The sequence below is a fragment of the Zalophus californianus genome, chromosome 14 (genome assembly GCF_009762305.2).
Source record: "Zalophus californianus isolate mZalCal1 chromosome 14, mZalCal1.pri.v2, whole genome shotgun sequence".
Lineage (NCBI taxonomy): Eukaryota > Metazoa > Chordata > Mammalia > Carnivora > Otariidae > Zalophus > Zalophus californianus.
This window is the reverse complement of record NC_045608.1, coordinates 18,862,792-18,878,044: the sequence shown is the minus strand read 5'-3', so window position 1 is coordinate 18,878,044 and position 15,253 is coordinate 18,862,792. Positions and strand designations below refer to the sequence as shown.

At 48.6% G+C, this 15,253-nt stretch overlaps 1 long non-coding RNA gene across 1 annotated transcript; it reads right to left on the bottom strand.

Moving 5' to 3' along the window:
- Window positions 1–327: 327 nt before the first annotated feature.
- On the bottom strand, window positions 328–14,942 carry LOC113912950. Its single transcript, XR_003517048.2, has 3 exons — window positions 14,834–14,942; window positions 3,786–3,835; window positions 328–2,197 (listed from the first exon to the last, which is right to left on the bottom strand). It is a non-coding gene; the product is annotated as an uncharacterized LOC113912950 (long non-coding RNA).
- Window positions 14,943–15,253: the final 311 nt, after the last annotated feature.

Genomic DNA, 15,253 nt, shown 5'->3' with positions numbered 1-15,253 from the left:
GGGACAGAGATCCCTGAATGCCCAGAGTCATCTAGCTCATGTCCTGGACTCCAGATCAGGGGCTACCCTCCCTCCGTTCCATAAACTCTCCTTGTTCAGGACACGGGAGATGCCTGAGACAAAGAAGGGCACATGCCTGACTCAGCCTCCACCCATAGGTTTCAATCCCTGACCCAAAAGCTATGACATTTTCCTAAAAGGAAGTCCCTTGAAGGTCAGGGGGTATCATCTGTGTCCCTCCTCCCTCAGCATCTTCAAACATCAGCTGCCCGATGTGAGCACCTGGGGGTCTGACCAGTGGTCTGCTTGGCTCCCACGTGGCCCAGAGTCACTTGAGTCATTCACTGGATGTCCTTGGTCCTCTCCCCAGATATGGGTTTTTCTGGCCTACTTTTGGAAGCTGAGAGCAGATCGACTAGACCTTTTTCTAATCTTCATCTTTATTTTCTTGACCACAGACCCTGGGAAATGCATTACAATAGAAAGAGCAGTTGACATCTTGCTATCAGAAGACCACAGAAAAATGAGTGATAACTTTATCAGAGTTCAAACTTCTGATCCCATTGTTCATCATTTGCCTAGCAAAGCCACCTGAGTCAGAGTGGGCTTTAGGAAGGTCTTGGAGTTGGTGTATCCTTAAAATACCCAACAGAGAATGTAAACTGATGCAGTCACTATGAAAAACAATACGGAACTTCTTCAAAAAATTTACAAAAGACCTACCACTGGTTCCAGAAATCCTACTTTTGGGTAATATACCAGAAAGAATTGAAATCTGGATTTCAGGGAGATATCTGCCCATGTTCTGCAGCACTATTCACAAAAGCCAAGCTCTAGAAACAACTTCATGTCCACTGATGAACAAATGGTTAGAGACAATGTGGTCTATCCATACAGTGGGCTATGATTCTGCCTTAAAAGGAAGGAAATCTCAACATGACATCTCCCTGAAAGGAAGTCCCTTGAAGTGTCAGGGGCTCCAATCTGTGTTCCTCCTCCCTCAGCATCTTCACACATCAGCTGCCCGATGTGAGCTCCTGGGGAATCTGTCCACTGTTCTGCTTGGCCCCCAGGTGGCTCAGAGTCCAGGCATGTCCAAGCCAACTGCCCACATGACAGGTCTCTAGTGAATTAGCTTGACCTTCACCCACCAAGCCTGGGTGAACTGTTGGTGCTGATTAATGAGGACTGGTGTTTGCTGGTTTGCTTCCTGTGAAAATTTATATGTTATGGGTCTGGTTTTTAATTGCTGCTCACTCCCCATATTTTTACGGGGCACGCATTTAAGTGTGCAGCTCTACGGTTTCTTATAAACCCGTCGGCAGCCAACCCGCTGGCCAGTATGCAGGTCGGCTCCAGCCCCCTGACAGCCTCTGGTAGAAGGACGTCAATGTCGTCACCAATTTTAGGATACAGGCATGAAATCAGCTACTCCATGAATATCCCAAGCATGCCAATTATACATAAGTGGCCCAAAAATATTTGTGGCAGCAGCCTGGGATGGCAGTGGAGTCCCTGGAGAGCTGGGAGAATGCAATTTCCACGACGGAAGCATGGGGGCAGGGCAAGGAAGCTGAGAGAAGCTTCTCAGAAGCATTTGGGCTTTCACAGAGTGAACAGAGTGCGGTGCCCACACCAATTCAGCGACTGCTACCTTTGCTTGCAGTGCTGTTCTGTGTTTGTTTGTGTTTCATTTTACATAAGAAGGTTTTAAAGATAAAACTCGCAGGAGATAAATTCTGCTTCATGTGAAAACCTCCAGCATTAACTGTAAAACGTCTCTCCGCACTGTGTTAGCTGGCTGGGACAGAGGAGCCACAGCGGGGCAGACCTTGGTCCTTGGCCTCCTGTCCCGTTAAACTTCCAGACACGTTGCAAGTCCAGATGCTCTGAGGCCCCAGCCGACGCCTGCAGGGCAGTTCCTTCCCAGGTGTCTAAGCAGCATCTGCTGCAGAGACACAGGTGAGCCGCCCTGCTGGCTTGAGACCTCTGTCCTCCTCACTTTTCCCAGCAGCCCGAACTGGGGGAATTCAGGGCCCTGCTCCCATAGAAATATGGAGCAGGTATCAGTTTCCAGGAGAGATGATCCCAGGGCATCCTTCATTTACGTGCTCTGGTTCTTACCACCTTCCTGTTTCCCTTGCGCGGTCACATGCAGAATGGCCATCAGGGGGCTCCCTTGGGTTTTGTGGCTTTCCTGGAAGTGCCAAAGACAAAGTTAGGGAAGCAGTGGAGAATATGGGCACTTGCTGGCCTTCTGCTTTGCCTCCTATCCCCTCCACACTCCCATTTCCTCTTATTCTTCCACTCTATCAGCTTTTACATCCTTCACCCCCTCTCTGGAGCCCAGGACGAGAGAACTTGTGAAAGCAAACTTCTGTGGGACCAGTCCTGACAGCTGGTGGGAAGAGAAGAATGGGGCATGTTCAGAACCCCCTCCCCCTACCCAGGGCAGAAGAGCACAAAGTTGGGGGCCGGTGGGTGCCGGGGCAGATCCAGGCTTCCGGAGACCCTCCAGCAGTGGGGACCCAGCCCTTCTCACTGCACCCCCCTGGCTCCCTGTCCCGTACTCAGGGCTGCTCAGCACCATTTAGCAGGGCAGACCCAGATCAGGAGCCAGGGTGATGCTAGGAGAGCGGGTTGGGGGGGGGCGGTAGTGACAGGATTTTATAGACATTGGAGATACGAGGACCTTCTGTGCCTGGATGGGACCAGGTCCTTCAGGATGGCAATCATCCAATCAGGGAACAGGGAACAGCCCTAGAGGGAGCTCATGGGTAGGGAAGTGAGAAAATGAAAAGGAATGACAAAGGAGGTAAATTACATGCACAGTTTGGCTCCCTCTGTCCAGTCTTCAAAATCTGCCAAGTAACCCTCTGCATGGACCTTGGCAGGAGTGGCCCAGGAGGGGGTGGACTTGGGGAAAGACGGGGGACAGTCAGGGCAGAGGTGAGCACTCAGGCTCCCTTCCCCCAGGGATTACGTCCCTGTCCCTGACCCCATAACTCAATTCTGTCCTCAGCTCTGCAGTTCTCCCTGGGGCCACGATGGCTTCCCCTCTGCCATGAGGGACTGTGTCTCTGATCACCGGACCTCTCTCCCATGGAGCCAAGTGCAGGGTTTATTCTGATCCCAAGTCAGGGGATTTGGGCGAGGAAAGGAGGAGAGAAATGTGCTCCAGGGAGTGCCTCCCACCTCACTTCTGCAGCAGAACCCGGGAGCTCATGCAAGAGGCAGAGCCAGAACATTCTCTGTGCTGCCCACCCTGACAGCGCCCTTTCCCCCAGGGGCAGACCTGAGGGCAGCCCCTGCAGGGGCTGCTCTGTGACCCAAAGGTGCAGAGGGAGAGGGTCCCCGGCTCCCCCAGCACCTGGCTCCCAGGGAAGCACTCTGTCTCCAGTTCAAGTGTGCGGGACAGAGTGTGTACCACCAGACCACCTCTGTGTCAGGTCACAACAAACCAAACCTAGTAACTCTCCTGCTCAGTTCCCAACACACATGAACCAGACATAAGTGAGGCTGTGTTGCTTGGCAGAGGCAGAGCAGAAAACAGCAGGTCTGGGGGAAAGAATCTTAAATAGCAAAGCACAGCTGAAACCCATCCACATAATATCTCCTACTATTATGTTTTGATACATGAAGAAAACAAAGACAAGCTATCACACATATTTACTTCTCTCTGATTTCCCAACCCCCTCTCCCACCTCAGTCTCCAAAGCAGCAAGTGAACCTGACTGCTCGCGGAGCCCTCTTCCATTGATTCCCACCTGAGTGGAGTTCCCTACCTGGAGAGTCTTCATCCTTGGTACTCCTATTAGGCTCCCGACAATCCACTCTTTAGAGACACAAGCATGAGCAGCAGGTTATTAGAGAGAGGGCCTCCCCTGTTCCTGCTACTCCAGCTGAGGCCAGGCTGGCTCACCCAGCATCATCAGCTCTTCCTCCAGGTCCTCAGACCTTCTCTGGCCTCTGTGGAGTCAGAGCCCTTCAACAAGACCTTGACACACTTGTAAACCATCAATGAGAGAAACGATCCCCCTTCAAACGGCACATCCCCATCTCCACCGGATCCTGTTAGCTCTCACGTGCACAGGGATCAACCTGAGATCCCAACTGCGATGGACACACACCGGGGTAGATGGGGTCTGTGAGCAGCCCCTCTGCCAGGCCCACAGCAGCTGCCCAGCAGAGCTGTCTCTGAGGCTGGGAGTGTTCTGTGTTGTCAACATGCACTACTGGGCACCGGAAATGTGGCAGGTGTGACGAGGGATGGGAATATTTCACTTCGTTTACTTTAATTAACTAAAACGGGAGCAGGCATGTCTGACTAGCAGCTGCCCCCTGGATAGTGCAGTTCTAGGATCCAAAGATGAGGAACATAGCACCTCCATGCCCTGGGAGTCCCCACAGAGGTGTTTGCTGGCCTGATCTGATCATTCATTTGTAGGTTCTCCCTGGGCTCCTGCACACGTGCCAGGCAGTACATGAGGCCCTGGAGACACTCAGCAGGAAGGTCAACACCCAGTTCCTATAGGAATTCCAGCAGGGGCCCGCTTGTAAGCAGAGGTGAAGAGCATGACCCTGCACATCTGTGCTGGTTGTAATGAGAGCAACAGGGCAGAGGGGGGACACCTCACTGTCCTCAGGAGCCTACACTTCTCTCCCCTGATCCAGACAAGAGCCTGATCTGAACTGGTCCCTCTCCTGGCATGAGGGAGAAGAGGTCTCGGGGTCTTCTGTCTCCAGCCAAACCCTGTGGTCTGTTCCTTCTAACCCATGTCAGGCCTGGTTCCTCTGCTCTGCCTCTCATCGATTTCCAGGAAGGGAAGTGCTTGGGATGTCACGGTAGATGGAATGACAACAGAACAGGAAGGAAGCTTCTCCCTGGAGATATTTGGGAAGACGTCCATGCCATTCTTAGTCTAGTGATCATGCCTGCATCGTGCCTCCTTCCCACTTAGAAGAAACATAAATACAGTCCTGCCCTGTTTTACTGAGCTTCGGCTTCGTCGCACTTCACAGATACTGCATTTATTACAACTCGGAGATTTATGACAACCCTGTTTGGAGCAAATCTATTGGCACCATTTTTTCCAACAGCATTTGCTCACTTTATGTCTCTGTGTCACGTTTTGGTAATTCTCACAATATTTCAAAACTTTTTACTCTTGTTGTATTTATTGTACTGATCTGGGGTCAGGGATGGCAGCTTACCGAGGCTCAGATAATGATGAGCGTTTTGTAGCAACAGAGTGTTCTTTATGTAAAGTATGGAACTCGTCTTTTTTTTTTTTTTTTTAAGATATAAAGCTATTGCGTACTTAGCGGACTACAGTATAGTGTAAATGTGGCTCTTCCCTGCATGAGGAAACAAAAACTTTCACTGGGCCCACTTTACTGGCATTTTGCTTTATGCCAGGGGTCTGCAGCTGCAGCCGCGCCCTCTTGGACATGTGCCTGTATCAGCGCCCCTGGCTGGGCCCCAGCGCTGTACTGATCTTAACACCTGGGAATTCGTCCCCTCTCTCGGCCCCCATGTGGCCTGTGTGCTGTCTTTGTCTTCCTTCTGCCCCTCTGTGTCTTTGCCCTCTTAAAGTCCAGTCCACAGCTCTGGCCCCCACGTTCTCCCCGGGAATCCACTGTTCAGCTCTCTCTGGATGCCTAGAGCCCTCGCTCTTGGTATCACTCGTTTTAACAATCACTCGCAGCCTGGGCCCCCTCAAGCCCCCGGGGAAGCTGTGTTGTAGAGATGAAGGATTCCTTGCGACAAGATGCTTTTTATCGGGGAAATAAAAGTGTTGTTTGCAATCAAGCAGTATCATCTTTTTGTTACATGCAGGAAACATTGACACCTGCAGGGCAATCGAGTTCAATTAAAGAGCATGTGTTTCCCACAGGAGTCATGATCCCAAGGCTCCAAGTCATAATTTGCCTCACTTTATATTTGTGATTACTAAAACAACTACCTTGACTCATTTCCTTGCAGGGGTCTACAGAGTAAGGCAAGAACCTGTTTCATCCGGTGGGTCCTGCAGGGACGCGAGCGGGGATCCTCCCATCACATACTGAGTTTCTCTGGGCCTTGCAACACACCACCTCCCCTTGGACCTCCTAGGTGGGAAGCCAAGTGCCCACCCTGAGGCTCAGTCCCTTGAGAAGACCTTGTGGCTCTCTCTTCATCTGACGGTGTTTCTCGTCCCACCACCCAGAAACCATGGCTGGCACAAGTGATGGGAGACTGACTTTGCACATGGGAAGGCCATTTCCTACTTTTGGCAGCAGTTTTTGAGCTCAATATTAGACCTTGGCGGGTGAAAGGTGAAATGAATGGGGCCAACTCTGCCTGGAGATTTCTCCTCAGATTCCCTCTAGAACTCGGTGTGGCGTGGGGCTGAACTTGGAGCCAGCTACCCCCGCTCCCCAGCTAAGAGGGGGAGGATTCTTTCTCAGGCTCCTTTAATCAGAAGGGTATGGGAACAGGAGGAGGGGCAGGAGGGAAGTATCGGTGGAGGAAATATCCCTTTGGTCCTGAAGTATCTGGTGGAGAAAGGACTCTGGGGTGCCTGTAGTCTTGGGTCTGTCAAGTGCCCCACGGGAGGAGGATTGGGAACAAGCGTTAAAATTATGACTGATGCCAAACCCAATGTAGAAAATTAATCTCCCCACTCCGAGGAATTAGAGACATGGGAGAAGGTGCATGGGATTTGGGGTTAAAGGACCTTGTCTCAATGCCTAGTTCCCCATCTGCTAGTCATGCAACTCTACATGATTCACGCACATTCTCAAGCCTGTCTTTTCTCATAAATCAAATAAATATAGCCCGAGAGACTTTTCTTGCTATTTGATCAACCGAAATGCCACAAGGGGAACATAAAGGCCTACTCAGGGTTGAGATTTATTACAAAATGAAGTGGTTACTGACTCCATATTAGAGCCAGCATCTGAATAACTGAAACCACACTTGAGGTGGAATTGGTGGCCCAGAGGAGGGAGGTCTCCTTGCAGCCCTTTGCAGACCCAGCAGGAAGAGAAAGAAGTCCAGCCTCACGAAGGAAGATTTTCTCCTCCCCAGGCAACAGCCCAGCCAGTGAGAGACAGTCACGACTGGGCCAATGAAAAGCCACCACACTTGAAATCCCAGGCCCCTGCATTGGGCTTCTACAGCAGCCTGCTTACCCCACCCACCCATTCCTCTATAGGGGAGCAAGTCCTCTTTTTTCTCTGCAATTGCCCATGGTTGGCCATAGCTTGCCTGTCCCGAGTTGCAGTCCATCTGCTCTTCCTGAATAAACCCATTTTGCTAGTAAAATAACCAGCTGTCCTATTTCCGGGGCTGATAAGGGATCGTGAGACACAGTTTTATCCACTCAGAACCCTGTGAACATTTTCCTGGGTGGTCATGGTATTTTCTTCCCTTGCTTATTGAAGGGTGCCTGGCATAGAGTATATTGCCCAAAATTAAGGTTTACAAATCAATAAAATTTGATGTACATGACTGTACTGTAATGGGGATTCTCTTTGGTCTCCATCTCTGGTTCCAGGCACAGAGCTTCAGAAGTCTGTGGAATTCCCTGAATGATAAGACCGCCTTTGTTGAACTAGTGAGGGGGCTCATCGTGGGCCCCTAGATAGCAAAAGACCAAGTGTCTGATCTGGTGCTTGTAATGTTGAGCCAAACTCACCTCCGGGGACCCTCTCAGGTCTCACCTAAGTGTGTACTTTATAATAAAACTGAAATTGGAAGTCTAGCACTTTCCTTAGTTCTATGGATTAGTTCTAGGGAATTAGTGAAACTGAGAGGCTGTGGGAACCCCTGTATATATAGCCAGTCTGTCAGGAAAATGCAGGTGGCCTAGGGATCCCCAAATTGCATCTGGTGCTTGATAGGAGGACAGTCTTCTGGGGGACCTTTCCCTTCTCTTGTGGGAGCTCGTGCTAACTCAGTGATCAGCAACAGAGTCATATTGGAGTATGCCAAGTTGGGGGGCAACAGAATACTTGGTGTCAGAAATGGGGTATTCCCGAGAAGGACTGACTCACTGACACATGTGATTTGGAAAGAGCAGGGATGAGAGTGCGGGTATGAGCTTCCTTTGATTCCTGTGTGGTCAGAAGGTCACCCACAGTAGCGACCAGCATCTGTGCCACAGTCTTTTCCGTACATTAAAAGTTATAGAGAAAAGTTGAGTAACAGAATTTGGAAATGATGGACCCAACTCCTAAGGAGCTGGCCCACTGGAAATGTAAAGGAAATGTAAAATAATAAGAAAAAGTTAGAGATGCAATCCCTTGCTCATGGTTATCACTAATAGCGAAAAGGAATAGGAAACAGAGTGGTGGGTCGGATCTCGAGGCCATTCAGTCTCAAAGCGTTCCCCCAAGGAAATATTAAGCTTGGACAACACGGAGCATCCCTAAGACCTCTGGTTACCAACGAGGTAGTCAAGCAAGGGGGGATGACAAAATCAAGGAATTACTGAAGCCAGGAGGTAGAGTGTGAAGAAGTTGTCTCATTTTATGGATGGGCATCGCCAGCTCCTCAGCAAACCTTTACTGAAAAGGGATGTGAGAGTGACTCATTTGGGGGCTGTGTCTTTGGTTTTATTTATTTATTTATTTTTTTAAAAAAAGATTTTATTTATTTATTTGAGAGAGAGAGAATGAGAGATAGAGAGCACGAGAGGGAAGAGGGTCAGAGGGAGAAGCAGACTCCCCGCTGAGCGGGGAGCCAAATGCGGGACTCGATCCCAGGACTCCAGGATCATGACCTGAGCCGAAGGCAGTTGCTTAACCAACTGAGCCACCCAGGCGCCCTGTGTCGGGAGTGGGAGGGCATGTTTGGGTCCCTACAGGACCCACATCTCACGATGGAACAATCACAGCTGGCTGTGCATGATCCAGACACACTACAGGTTATTCCTGAGGCAACCAGCAAGCCCGGACACTGGAGAAAAGGCACTGTATGGTTTGTGTATTCTGAGATGGAAGGGGCTGACTGCCCCTATAAATGCCAAGTGGTGCATCCCGGATGAAGCAACGGATAGATTTTGTATACAAGCGAAGCTGCCCTGGCTTTATGATGTTCAGGAAGTGCATCAATGGAATAAGCCCCTTGTCCAGGGCATGGTAGGTGCTGTGATCAAAACGCCCCTTTTGTATGGGCACACCATGAAACCTTACTACTGCAAAATCGATCAAGGGGCCAAAATCGCTTAAGGGCTTTACTGTCTCAGTTTTCCCTTATGGGTCTCTTACAGATGCTATCCTCCCTGCCAAGAAAAACATACAGGGAAAATCAGAGTAAGGGATTCATCCCAGCAGAAAGGAAATCTTTACATGTTTTTTTAAGGAACGGGATAAAGAGCGGATGTTGCTGGGTTTGAGGCAAAGTTATATGTTTGAACAGTTCTGAATAGAACACTTAACGAACTTCTTTGGTGTCCTCTAACATTAAAGGCCCCCAGAGAAGTCTTTCCCCCTATCTAACCCAGTTTGGAAGAATTTTAAAAGCCAGAAGGTAAAGATTCCAAGGAGAAGCTCAACCTGGAGTCGCATGTGCCGATAGTCAAGCCGAGTTTTCAAGATGAATATTGGCAGAGGGGCCAGTGTATCTGGGCTCAACCCTCTGCCGGGGACCCAAACCTTGTGCACTTGAGCAGGTGGAATGGTGGAGGTGTGGACACGAGGTTTCTTGGACTCCTTGACAAGGGGAACCCCAGGAACTGTGTCGTACCAAAATCTGTTGGTAAGACCCTAAATGAAGTCTACAATTAAATTGAGAGAATCTAGAAATGCAAGAATTGATAGGATTAAGGTGAAAAGTTTGGATGACAATCGGAATGTTTCTGCAGGCTTTGTGCTTATTTTACCTGAATGTATGATGGGGATGGATAATGTGTCTGACTGGCGAATGTTTCTCCCACCCGGGACTGTAAAACGGAAGGCCCATAAATCCACCCTTCAAGCCCTATTAATTGGACATGCTAAATGGGTATTGATAAAAATGCCGGAGCCCACACAGTGGGGAAAAAAAGGAGGTGGAGCGTTGGTACAAAGTCTCTGTACAAGTATCCTGTGTGCAGCGTAGACTGGGGCTTATGGCAAATTCCTATGAGCCCCACCTAGTGGCAACTGCTGGAACCATGAACCAGAGAATTTCCATTTGAGGAACAATAGCTGGCTTGCTCTAGGAAATTGACTCTGCTCTTGCAACTGAAGGGCATAAAAGAATCTTGAAACCTAAAACACCCATCATACTTCGGTGTTGTCAGAGAAACACTCTAATATGGAGGGCAATGGCTAGAAAAGTTCCATAATAAAATGGAAATGGTTTGTGCATGGGGCATGTGACAAGAAAACAGATGCTTACTCAGCGTATCTGCGAGGAGGTACACCCTATTCCCTTAGAACTGACTTTGGGACCACATCTCAGGAGCTGCCCAGTTCTATTGCCACATAGAGAGTGCCCTATAAAGCCCTTGATTGACCAACACAGAGTGGCTTGGCTTTTGGATGGCAGTTTTGGGGTGAACTGAGAGTTTCCTGTTTAGAAGACGGCCACTCTGATCAAAGAAGGTAAAAATAAATCAGCTCCCTGGGCTAGATTGCATGCTGTTTGCCCCTATGTTTGGGTTTTTACAATCCCGTGGGTCCTGACCAGTAACCTATGCATAAGGTCAGGTAGAAGGGCAGTGGAGTACCAGCCTATCAGAAGGAAGTCCATATGGGGCATGGCCCTATGGCACTCACTATGGAAAGTTGAAGAGTGCATTAAAGTAAGACATGTCAATGCTTATCAGAAGAACTCCCTTCCAGATTTGTATGGTGATTGGAATTGATGAGTGTATGTACCGGTGTGCTTGCTGGAGGTGGCCACCTTGGTCCATGGCCTGCAGTAAAGCAGAGATGGGCAAACTCTAGACATAGTCCTCTTGCACCCTCTGAGGCACAAAATGCCGACAAGAACTGTTCTGTCTGCCAACCAGAGAGACAGAGACAACAGGTGGCTAGGAGGCGGTTCTCCGGGGAGTGGGGAGGGGGAAGACTGCCAAGTGGACTACAGGGCACCAACATCCATGCGTCCTAATGGGAACAGGCACTGACGCTGCTGGGTCGACTGTCTGAACCAGGTGGTAGATGTAAGGGCTCAGAGGATGACAGGAGAACCAGCATGAAGCTCCTGCACTAATTTAGACTGCCGACTTACATTTTCTTGGGAGTAGTGGTCTGACAGAAAATCAGAATGGGCAATGAATCAGAGGGAGATGCAAGCACGGTGGGCTGGGTTACACGGCCTCACAGTGTTTGCTCACAGTCACCATGAGGGGCACAGAGAGTGTCCCCCCACTAGATGGACCCCTCTGCTTTTCAGTTGGACCTCGGGGAGGGGGGAGCAGAGGATGCTGTGGGACTATGAAATTCTCCCCTGTGGGGGAAGATGAGGAGGGAAGGGCCTGACTGAGTGGATTGTGCTGTCAGTTCCTCTGGCAAAAATGGGGTTAATGGTGAATGCACCTGTATCACAAGGAGGTAGAAATAGCCCATTCGTTCTGCACAAATGCAGGGAAGGGGCACTAAGAGCTGAGGATAAGGAATGAACACATGGGTTGTGCAGTGTGCAAAATCCCATATTGTTCCAGAAAAGACTCTTAGCTTGATGATGCCAGATGCTTGAAGGGGCGAAATCATACGTCTCTGAGACCACTCCTTCTTTTGGAACCGGCCAGTCTCAAATGGAAGCCTGCAAACCTGTGTGACCTCGCCCCAGGAGACATTCTGCTCATGTAATATGATCAAGTACTGGACTAATTATTAATGACCGCAAGTCACTCTAGTAATATGACAGTACCTTTCGACTTTTATTTTTCAGGTCACGTCTACCATATTGCAATATGGCCTCACACTGGCATTGTGAGTATATCACTGGTAGTGAGAGTCAAACATATTGGGAAATATAGTTGAGCTGAAAACCTACTATCTGCACCCCACACTTCCTCCTGCAAATACTAGGTTATTCGTGTTGATACGATTCCTGGGTCTGTCATCATAGTGTTATCTCAAATGTGGATTCTCAGACAGATATGATCCTTTTTCTATAAGGGAACTGCGGTCAAAGACCAGGAGAGCGAGAGCAGGCTGAGATGGACTTCAATCATGTAGCCAGTGCTTTTATCAACTGTGCCTACGGAATGTCACCCCAATAAAAATTATGAACATGGAAGATCAGTGAAAGTTTTTCTTTGGTGAACACACTGAGGTGCTGGGAGGGTGACACGATCTGACTCACCCAGAGAGGGTGTGGGGACTCTGCTTCCCAGAGCCTCCCAGACCCGGCACTGTGCACATCCTCTATGAAAGTTGTAATCATCAGGATAGCTCTTTCTCGAGTCCTAGGAATCATTTACAGCCAATTATCAAATTTGGGTCATGGGAACCCCTGAATTTGTAGCTGGTCTTTTGAAAGTGCAAGTAGCCTGGGGACCTCCAATGTGTGCCTGGTTCTGAAGAAAGGGCAGTCATGTGGAGGATTTGGCCCTTAATTTGTGGGATCTCATCGTAACTCTGGGTGGTTGGTGTCAGAATGGAATCACAGTGCGGCCAATTAGGGTAGAAAGAGGACACACATATGTCCATGAAGCAATGGTGATGAGTGTTTATTAGCTGAAAAAGTGGACACTCGCAATTTTGCTGCATAAGGGGGATACAGCTGTGTGGGAAAGACACACAGGCACACACAATCGCACCATACACCTCACATATAGGCTCACCTCCCTGGCCCCATGACACAAACCTATACCATCTAAATGGAGTGCAGCTGCTTGTAGAAACACGGGCATAGTTCTTTACCTAGAAAATCATGTTCCTTCACCACACTCTCAATCCCCACTCCCACCCCAGAGCTGGAAGTGTGGCGGTTCCCCAGATGAAAGCCTACAAGGAAGACCCACCATTTTTATCATCTGGATCTTTTTCCTCAGCAAGTGACTGACCCAGACTATGAATCATTTTTTCTTTCTTTCTCTTGAGGCCACCTGTCATCACAGAGAAGCAAATACTGTGAGGATCAGGTCATGCTATGCCCTGACTGTCCTTTTGTTCTGTTGACTGAAGAAAATCAGATGGCAAGGGCGCCTGGCTGGCTCAGTTGGTAGAGCATGCAACTCTTGATCTTGAGATCACGCGATCAAGCCCCACATAGGGCATGGAGCCAACTTAAACTAAATAAATTAATTAACAAAAAAGAAAATCGGATGGGAAACAGTGCTCAAGATAAGGGACTCCGAAAGCAAGACAGGGGACACCTACACATACCAAAACGGATGAATTGGTCTTGGAAGAGGTGTCTTTCAAGTCCATCTTGGTTGGCAATTACAAAAATCTTCATCAAAGAGGAAAAAGCACTGCTGGAGAACAGGCTCCCTACCAACAATTTATATAATCAATACTCCCATATTTCAACGCCTCCTGAATCAGGCATCAGTTGAAGTGTAAATAACCTCTATCATGGACATGAGTGGCTTTTCATTTCTGAACTACCAGTGTAGTAAGGAAAAAAAATCAAGAAAGCAACATTTCTGTCCCAAACAAAGAGAATCTTGAGTAGGCGTATGGTGGGACCCCTTCCTCTGCCCTGCCACCTCGTCCTCTGGGGAACTAAGAGGGCATAGATGAACTTTCAGCACGTTGGTGGGACTGTTCATGCATTACTGGAGCCCAGCTTGAAGGAGAAATGCAAAAAAGGTCCTGGACACCAGGCTGGCGCTATGAACTCTTATTTGTCATTGTACCCAAGTTGTGTATCGCCCAGGATTTGGGCATTTCCAGCACTTGTGCAGAGAATGCTGTTAAATTCCAGTATAATGCCTCCTCAATCTTGTTTGTCTGGGGTCAGACACCAGGGCATAACCCCAGCAAGGACAGAGGTTGGCCACGTTGACTTTCTTTTTGTCGCCAGATCTTAGAATCTGTGAGCTGACTGGAAGCATCTGAACTTTCGATGTGTTTTTTACATATCCCCCAGAATAGCTAAAATGAAAAAGTCAGAAAATACTAAATGTGGCTGAGGCTGGGGAGCAACCAAACTCCCTTCCACAGTAGCCATGAGCATCAGATGGGCAGATTTGGAAAACCCTGTCAGGATTCCATGGCGCTGAATATAAGCATCCGTTATGCCCCAGTCCTTCCTCAGGTGGAGAAATACCCAACAGAAATGGATGCATATATTTCTCAGAAGACATTTCCATCAGGAATGTACACAGAGGCATTCCTCTTAATTTCTCAAAGCTGTAAAATACCCAAACCCTCATGAAAGTGGAACGTGTGAACAAATTCTAGCACATTTCAACAACCGTGTGCTTTTCCTTCTGAGGGAAGAGTGATCTTTAAAAACATACAACAATACGGGTGAATCTCACAAAACAGAGCAAATGAAGCCAGGCACAAAAGGATTTAAGATTTCCTTTATTCGCAAGTGATTGACTGTGGTTAGCTTTAGGGCTGAGGTTCATGACGGGAAGGGGCCCCCAAAGGAAAAAACTCAGGCTTTTCATGGCAGATCTCTCAAGTCCATTTTGATCAGCAAATACAAACTTCTTTTTCGAGGAAAAGAATTTTTTGCTGAGGAAAATCCTCGCTACCATACACTTTGTAACTGATCCTGTCACTTTTTAAATGCCCTTTGGAATTAGGTGTCAGTTAATAATAGACTCAACATTCCCCCCACCCCACAAACTAGGAAATTGTGGATATCGTCTATAATGTACATTGTCACATTTTCTTTTGAAGAAAGAAATGAAGCAAGGCTTCTATCTCAGACAAAGACAGACCAGCTTACCTTGGTGGGAGTTGGGGCCTCCGACCTCTGTGGTGCCTCCAAGAAGTTCTTCCAACAGGCCCTCAGAAGGAGCTAGGACACAGAAAAGCTGCCGGGACATTGGAGGTGCTGCTCAGGAATGACTCAGGGAGCTTTGCTTGGTGTGGACACGGGGCAAGAACGTATGCCTGTCATTGGTTAACCAGCAAGGCCTGAGCAGCTGCTGGACCGGCCTCCTCAGTGGATGAAGGCAGACAAACAGGAGGAGCAGGAAGGAAATGAGAAACAGGGCCTTTGCCTTTCTAGCTACAGAAGGGGAACTTAATCCATGTGAAATGATCAGTCCAAAAAAGGCAAACACTAAAATGCATGTTGTTTCAATGACAGAATCCCATGACTCCTGCCCATTTTAAAGCCCAGCAAAATGCCACTTATTCAAAT